The sequence below is a fragment of the Salvelinus alpinus genome, chromosome 3, assembly GCF_045679555.1.
Source record: "Salvelinus alpinus chromosome 3, SLU_Salpinus.1, whole genome shotgun sequence".
Taxonomy (NCBI): Eukaryota; Metazoa; Chordata; class Actinopteri; order Salmoniformes; family Salmonidae; genus Salvelinus; species Salvelinus alpinus.
Genome location: NC_092088.1, coordinates 78,797,680 through 78,806,551, shown reverse-complemented (window position 1 = coordinate 78,806,551; position 8,872 = coordinate 78,797,680). Strand labels below are relative to the sequence as shown.

Below are 8,872 nucleotides of genomic sequence, written 5' to 3'. Positions count from 1 at the left end.
TATTTATATAATATCTCTCTCTGGCTGATGCTGAGACTGGCATTTATACATTTCAATCTCCTCCCCTGCAAATCTCTTTACCTAGCTGGTTCAGCTCCCAGGGCCGGTCGTTCCCCAATTACAATCTGCTTGACCAACAATAACCCTCCCTCCTTCCCGCACATGCAAAGTCATTTGTTCCGCCAAAGGGAAATGTGACATTTTCAGCTCCTCTGACTTTTCACAGGTGGAAAAAACTGAGAAAAGTCTATATGAGAAGGTCATTGAAAAGGAGGAATATAATGTCATGAGAACCAGTGGACCTGAACACGCCAATACTGACTGAAGAAATCACTGCATCCAGATTGGCACCTTAATCCCTATATAGTGCACTGCTAATAGGGATCTGCTCAAAAGTAGTGTATAGGGAATAGGGTACCATTTAGGACACACTCAGTGTTTATCGTTTAGCAGATGTCAGTTAAATAAACCTGTGGTTTTCAGACAATACCATCCACTGTGTCTGCTTCAGTAAGCTCTAAGGGTTTGTCAATACTGTATGGGTGCGGAAGTCCACAGAACTCTTTTTCACTGGTTTGGAAACACGTGAAACATACTGTATGTCATCGACATGTGATGTGGCATTTGTTAGTCTTTTGAAATACCACAATATCAATGACTGAGAGATGGAAGTCCATTGAGGTGCAGATAGGCTATACATAGTCAAACAGAATCGTATCAGTCATAGACGAGGAACCTTTCATCGGCCTTTAGATGACCAAGATAACTCAGTAGTTGTAACTGTTTGTTAGTATTCCAGGTTTTGATGGGACCAGCTTGATATAACAGGTTATGAGTTTTACCGATTATACATGAGTCTGCCTGTCTTGGTCTGCTAGGTCTGATGAGAACAGACAACTTTGTAATGATGTCTACGCCTCATTAGGAGAGAGAGAGCGCGAGAGAGGTGAAGACAACTAGAATTACAATTTAGACCGTCACGGAGGACCAGATTCAATCAACATATCGGTCTATGTTTCCTGCATATCTTTAGGCCAACAACAGAGCATCCCCATCCCTTTATTTAGTCTATCCCATGTAATCCCACCAGCCAGACAGGAAGAAAGGAAGTTACTGAGACCAAAGAAAGATGAGGAGGAGAAAGAGAGAATATCTACACTATATATACAGCAGTATGTGGACACCACTTCAAAATAGTGGATTCTATTTCAGCCACACCCATTACTGACCGGTGTATAACATTGAGCACACAGCCATGCAATCTCCATAGACAAACATTGGCAGTAGAATGGCCGTACTGAAGAGCTTGGTGACTTTCAACGTGGCACCGTCATCTGATGCCACCTTTCCAACAAGTCAGTTAGTCAGATTTCTTCCCCGGTCAACTGTAAGTGCTGTTATTGTGAAGTGGAAATGTCTAGGAGCAACAATGGCTCAGCCGTGAAGTGGTAGGCCACACAACCTCACAGAACGGGACCGCCAAGTGCTGAAGCGCGTAAAAATCCTCTGTCAGGTTCTCGGTGGCAACACTCACTATCGAGTTCCTAATTGCCGCCTGAAGCAACGTTAGCACTATAACTGTTTGTTGGGAGCTTCATGAAATGGGTTTCCATGGCCAAGCAGCCACACATAAGCCTAAAATCACCATGCGCAATGCCAAGTGTCAGCTGGAGTGGTATAAAGCTCGCCACCATTGGACTGTGGAAACATGTTCTCTGGAGTGAGAAATCACTGTTCACCATCTGCCAGCCCGACGGCCGAATCTGGGTTTGACGGGTGCCAGGAGACCGCTACCTACCCTAATGCATAGTGCCAACTGTAAAGTTTGGTGGAGGAGGAATAATGGTCTGGGGCTGTTTTTCATGGTTCGGGCTAGGCCCTTTAGTTCCAGTGAAGGGAAATCTTAACGCTACAGCATACAATGACATTCTAAACCATTCTGTGCTTCCAACTTTGTGGTAACAGTTTGGGGGAGGCCCTTTCCTGTTCCAGCATGACAATGCCCCTGTGCACAAAGCGAGGTCCATACAGAAATGGTTTGTCGAGGTTGTGTGGAAAAACTTGACTGGCCTGCACAGAGCCCTGACCTCGACCCCATCTGCCCAAGACCTCTGCAACCCGCCTCTTGAGGATTGACCACAAGTTCTCAATGGGATTAAGGTCTGGGGAGTTTCCTGGCCATGGACCCAAAATATCGATGTTTTGTTCCCCGAACCACAAATTCTGACAAACTCCAATCATTGATTATGCAAGAATGGGCTGCCATCAGTCAGGATGTGGCCCAGAAGTTAAGCACATACTTTTGATCATGTAGTGTATAAAAATGGCTGCCGCTGTAGGGTAAAAAGGGTCAAATACGGGCGCAGGGAGGCTCGGGCCCAAGAGGAGATTGAGTAACATATTCATAAAGAGACCCTGTCTCCCCCCAGATGATTCTGCCTTAGTTTTTACCCAGATATGTCCCCAAAGCTTCTCACCACTGTGTACTGTGAAACAGTGCCACTTAAATACGACCCTCCCTCCCTTCCTCCTCTTTTATTCCATGTTTTTCTCTCTTTCCATACTCCCTCCCTCTTACATACCCTCCTCCCTCTCCGTCCTCCCCGGTGGTTGCCATAACAACAGCAGCACTGCGCCATTCATCTGCTGGTGTACAGAGGAGTCCTGGGCTCCCTGCTCCTGTGGAACTAGCAGTGCCTCTCACATCTATACATAACACCGCTCGCTAAGCGCCAGTCACGGACACGAATGAGCTCGCAATCCATCTATTGGCCCGTATTTGCCTCTGCTGCTTAGGAAAGGTCTTCTTTTTTTGGAAGGAGAAAGCTGGCCGACTGTCCAAGGATGAGTGAAGATATCCGAGAGAATGTAATCTCGGTGTCCCTCTCTCTCTCTCCCTAGTGACACAGTGACTGCTGCCTGGGTGCCTTCCTTGTCCTCCTCCTCCTCTCGCTTTTCTCGTCACCCTGCCATATCTGCTTCCTGCAACCCATATCATTTTCCGTGGCTGAATTGAGCTGACTGAACGGCGTCAGCAACACTGAGACCTGTAGAGGATTACTTTGAAAGAAGAGAGGAGAGGAGGAGAGTCGTTATTATTTTTCCTCCTCTGCTTGATTTGCTGTGCCGCTTGCTGTGTGGGTACCAACCAAGGGGTCATCGTTCAGGGAGGAAGGTCTGTTTTTGTCACTGGACGGAGAAGGAGGGAAACTGCTGCCATATTCCAGTCTTCCACAATCATGCAGGATCTGGCTTGAGAATGGTGAGCCACCTCCAATTAGGGATGGGCACGGTTATTAAAATATCTGAATGGATGTTAGTATCTGATCACTTGTGTGAGTGTTCATTTTTGTAGAGATTTAGTTTTAGGCTTTTAATTTATGCTTGTGAAATTGTTACATACACAAGGATATACCATACCACCTCTGCTGTAATTTACCTGGTGTGTTCCAGGCCTGGCCCAGGTTAACAGGCTCTCTGGGCCTTGCCCAGGTTAGCAGGCTCTCTGGGGGGTCAGTGTGGAGGAGTGGAGTGGATGTATTCGTCATAGGCTTGAATGCTATTGTTGGTACAGCAAGCTGGGCTTATAAGGAGAGAGAAGAGGTAGGCTAAGGTCTTTGCAGCTGTAATCAGAATTTAGGCTCAGTAACTGTAGTAACTGGCTACAGCGTGGGGAGTAGTAACTGGCTACTGATGGGTGACTGTAACACTACCTGACTACTGGTGGGTGACTATAGCAGTAACTGGCTCCTGGTGGGTGACGTTAGCAGTAACTGGCTACTGGTGGGTGACTGTAGCAGTAACTGGCTACTGGTGGGTGACTGTAGCAGTAACTGGCTACTGGTAGGTGACTGTAGCAGTAACTGGCTACTGGTGGGTGACTGTAGCAGTAACTAGCTACTGGTAGGTGACTGTAGCAGTAACTGGCTACTGGTGGGTGACTGTAGCAGTAACTGGCTACTGGTAGGTGACTGTAGCAGTAACTGGCTACTGGTGGGTGACTGTAGCAGTAACTGGCTACTGGTGGGTGACTGTAGCAGTAACTGGCTACTGGTAGGTGACTGTAGCAGTAACTGGCTACTGGTGGGTGACTGTAGTAGTAACTAGCTACTGGTAGGTGACTGTAGCAGTAACTGGCTACTGGTGGGTGACTGTAGTAGTAACTGGCTACTGGTGGGTGACTGTAGCAGTAACTGGCTACTGGTGGGTGACGTTAGCAGTAACTGGCTACTGGTGGGTGACGTTAGCAGTAACTGGCTACTGGTGGGTGACGTTAGCAGTAACTGGCTACTGGTGGGTGACTGTAGCAGTAACTGGCTACTGGTGGGTGACGTTAGCAGTAACTGGCTACTGGTGGGTGACGTTAGCAGTAACTGGCTACTAGTGTGTGACTGTAGCAGTAACTGGCTACTGGTGGGTGACGTTAGCAGTAACTGGCTACTGGTGGGTGACTGTAGCAGTAACTGGCTACTGGTGGGTGACGTTAGCAGTAACTGGCTACTGGTGGGTGACGTTAGCAGTAACTGGCTACTGGTGGGTGACGTTAGCAGTAACTGGCTACTGGTGGGTGACGTTAGCAGTAACTGGCTACTAGTGTGTGACTGTAGCAGTAACTGGCTACTGGTGGGTGGCTTCTGGTCCTCCCTTACTTCTAACTGTGTGTGTGCATCCGTTTGTTATGTCCATATATATGTGTTTAAATTACTGTGTGAACAGGTGGAAATGGTATGTTATGTATCAGAATTTGAGAGACGTCATGTCTTCCTTTCCTCTATCGTCTCCATCAGAGCAGCCTGCATGCCTCTCTCTCTCTCTCTCTCTCTCTCTCTCTCTCTCTCTCTCTCTCTCTCTCTCTCTCTCTCTCTCTCTCTCTCTCTCTCTCGGGGGTTAGCTAGCTAGCTGGTGTGAACAGCTGAACAGTACAGAATGTCCCAATAAGAAGGATGTCTGCTGCATGAATAGTCCCTCATCAGTAGCTGGTGGTGTCAGGTGAAGGAAGGTGTTTGATGAGGAGAAGGACACACACACACACACACTCACCATCGACAGACAGATTCCACAGGAGTTCGCTGCTATCGTCACCTACTGCAGAGAGCTGTGATGAGGCTCCTTGGTGTCTGTCAGTCTCAGTCAGGATTTTAGCATTATACAACCACACTCGGTCCCTCATGACAGACTTCCTGTTTTAGACACAAGCGATTGGTGTGTGTGTGTGCGGGGGTGCGTGCGTGTGTGATGACATGATTCCATCACAGGGCTTGATGAGGACCTGTAGACATTCACCTGTTGAAGGATGTGAATCTGTCAAAAGGCTTTACCTCTGTTGAGCTGAAGGTCATGTATAGAAGGGAATGACAAATGCAGATAGGATTCATCTTCCGGTACAATCACCTTTAGAGTATTGCCTAAGAAATAATGGAACTTTAAAGTGTATGGAAGTAGCATGTGCCGTTAATAGATTTTCTACATCAGTGCTGATAGACATAGACTACAGATAGCTACACCCACATTCAAATGGAGAATGTTGCACATTAGTAATAATAGTCTGTCCAAATGAATTTAAGGTTAATTTGGTTATCAAAGGATAACCAGTGGAGCATAAAGTGTATTCTATTCTCTTCACTAAGTAAGAGCCTCTGGGTTGGTTCCTGCATGCTGGAGCTTCGTACATACCCTTTTCACCACTCAATTCTTATCAGAAAACCAGCCAGCTAGCCCACTGAGAGAGAATTGGTTATGTCGCAAATGGCACCCTACTCCCAATGTAGTGCACTACTTTTGCCCCTCATTGTGACACCCCAGCAATAAATCAAACATTGACAAAACCACTCTCCTCTAAAAACCCTCACTTTGTCTCTCAGAGCAAAAGGTTACAACAGGAATCTCATTATGTTTGCTGTCTGGCTAGCTGGTGGAGTAGTGGAGAGGTGGAGGCTGTTGAAAAGTACTTAGAGCCCGTCAAGTCCTCCCATCATCTCAGTGTCACCGCGGCAACACAACTCATCCACAATTTTGTTGCCGTAATTAACCCTTCACTATGAGTTAATGCAGGTAAAAGGGAAAGTTCACCCAAATTACAAAAGTACATGTTGGTTTCCTTACACGGTAAGCAGTCTATGGACAAGGTGTGTCAGCAAGCTTTGGTTTAGTTTCCTTGACACTTTGTCCACATGCTAACATTTTAGCATTTGTGGCACAAATCCCATTCAGGACATGGTACCGATATTAGCATTTTTCGCGCATCATGTTCAAATCATCTATAAGTGACTTTGTTGAACTTCACAATACATTTTCAATTATTTTTGATGATTTGGAAATGATGAGTGAAAAATACTAATGTTGGTCCCATGACTAATGGTCAATTTTTATGGAATTGAGTTTCGTTTTGTTAAGACCCTCCAGGAAGGGACTTGTCCAGAGCAGATTGTGGATAAATACTTTTTTGTTCTTTCTATCTGTAAAATACTAAATTGACAACATACAGTATCAACAATTCCCTCTGGGCAAGTCTGAAGAATATACACTTACATCCACTTCAATCAGATCAGTGGTCACCAACCTTTTCTGAGTAATGATCACTTTTTGAGTCAAAATGCAAGCTGACCTCTACCGCTCAGATTTTTTGTTTGTTTAAACATGACTTAAAAAGCATAAACCTATGGAACATTAACCAATTAAAAACAGTTCTGTAGCAATGAGGTTTGTGCAGTAGACTATAGGCCCAATACATTATTACTGCACATTGGCTATGCTTGAATTGACCTGCCAATGTTGTTCTCCTCAGACCATTTTGATATTATATTTGTAAAAAAAAATTGGTATATGATCACACTGGTAATAGATCATTTGACTGAGCATAATAATTCGTTTTTTTTTTTTTACTGGACTGATGAACTGCATCTGATGGTCAGTCTGAGGGTCGAGAGGTAGGGAGCAGCAAGGAGGCTGCCTGTCACCGAACTCACCGTCCATCTGCTCTCCCTCCCTCCGCTGAGAAAAGGGGACACAGTCTTCCAGCTGATGGGGAAACTCAAGTCACACTGCATTATTTCTGCCTCATGCACCAATTCATGTCGTTACTCCTATGACCAGAGAAAATGAGATATTCTTAGATATTAAAAAAGACACAAGCCGCTAATAATAACAACGGCAGTTTATCGGAACACTTTGCTGTAGTCATTCATTACAGCTATAATGCTGGTGGTAGAGATCCCCTGGTTGGTGACCGCTGGTGTATATGAAGGGGAGGAGACAGGTTAAAGAAGGATTTTTAAGCCTTGAGACAATTGAGGTGGAAGGAGTTCTTCATGTTTTGTACACTCTGTATATAAGCTTAAGCACACAACATTTGGTGAATGCAGATGCTTCTGAAGCTGAGGAAAGTGTGTTGGCGTGTGAGAAAAGTCTGTGACTTCCGCAGTTAAACACAAGTACACTGAAATTAGACTAACACCAAATGCCTATTTAGACCCAATCACAGTCTCTTCAAAGTAAGTTACTAAATATAGTCCTGTTTGTACCATTCTCTATGAAATGGCCTTTTAAATGATGTGTAATGCAATTTAGTGAGCTTTGAAATTGTTGATGTATGTCAATTTTAATGTGGTTATAATTCATAAAAAAATGTATGACGGTTGCATGGTAAACTACAAAAAAATGTATATATGTATTTGACATTTGTATGTTTATTTTTTTTTAAATACTAATATAAATGGACCAAAATACCAACAAATCTCAAATTGATAGGTCGATGCAACATTTTTATTTCAGCCTGTGGTGCCTGGCCTTAATGTAGATTGGAAAGTAAATTCATGTATTGTAAATATGTAAATTTTTGCTGCCTTTAGTTGGAGTTAAATTGGAAAGTAAAATCATTTATTGGGAATGACTGTTGTTCCATTGAGTTGACACAGGGTGATTTAACAGTGCAAGACTTGTCAAGAAGGAACTATAGATTTGGAATGAGTCAATTTAACCCGTTAGTAGGAGTCAGTATATGTTGGAAACTAAGTGGATTTATTGTCAATATGTATAACCTTTTTGTTCAATTGGGTTTTCTATTGGGTCCTTATACATTGGAAGGTTGCGTCCCAAATTACACCCCATTTCCAATACAGTGCACTTTTTTGACCAGGGCCCATAGCAGTGCACTATATAGGGAATTGGGTGCCATTTCGGACGTACACGAAGACTGTTCTAAAATAAGCTGTATTAGTGTAAGAATGAGAAACCTGCAGTGTGCTATTAATAACTTCTTGGAACTATAGGGGGTGCTGTTCCGCATTAGCATATTTGGGTCTCCAAATTAAACTGCCTCGTGCTAAATTCTTGATCGTACAATATGCATATTATTGTTATTATTGGATAGAAAACACTTTCTAGTTTCTATAGCCGTTGGAATTTTGTCTCTGAGTGGTACAGAACTATATCTACAGCACTTTTCATGACAGGGGTCAGATTTCAGAAATTTTTACCCCTGATCTGGAGTCTGTTTTTAAGGCGACAGTGAATGCTATGAAGAAACCGACACTGCCTACGTCTTCCTCTGGGTGTCTGTACGTCATCACGTTTTGAATGGAGTCGATTGCACAATCACAGCCACTATAAAACAAGAAAACGTGGAAGTACCACTCTCTTTTCTTCGCGCGTCACAAGCAGGATGGACATCGGACTTGCCTCATTCCAAATCGTTGTTTAACCAGTAATATTTGTCTGGTCATGTTTTTACTTGTTATAGTTGTTAAAAACATCATAATGTAGTTAATTTGAACCGTTTTATAGCAATTTATATCCGTTTAGTGCGATTCTGAGGAATTTCTTTGTCGTGCACTTTTAAGCTTTGGGAACGTTTCGGGGTCTCGGTCGTTGTTAG

The 8,872-nt window shown here is 44.0% G+C and overlaps 1 protein-coding gene across 2 annotated transcripts in view; it reads left to right on the top strand.

The window, feature by feature from the left end:
* The first annotated feature begins 2,638 nt into the window (after positions 1-2,638).
* LOC139571406 (protein TANC2-like) overlaps positions 2,639-8,872 on the top strand; it is a 230,381-nt gene continuing 224,147 nt past the window's right edge. For both annotated transcript variants that reach the window (XM_071394248.1, XM_071394249.1), the window contains exon 1: positions 2,639-3,262. The gene's annotated coding sequence lies outside the window, so the exon portion shown is untranslated. The remainder of the gene's footprint in view (positions 3,263-8,872) is intronic.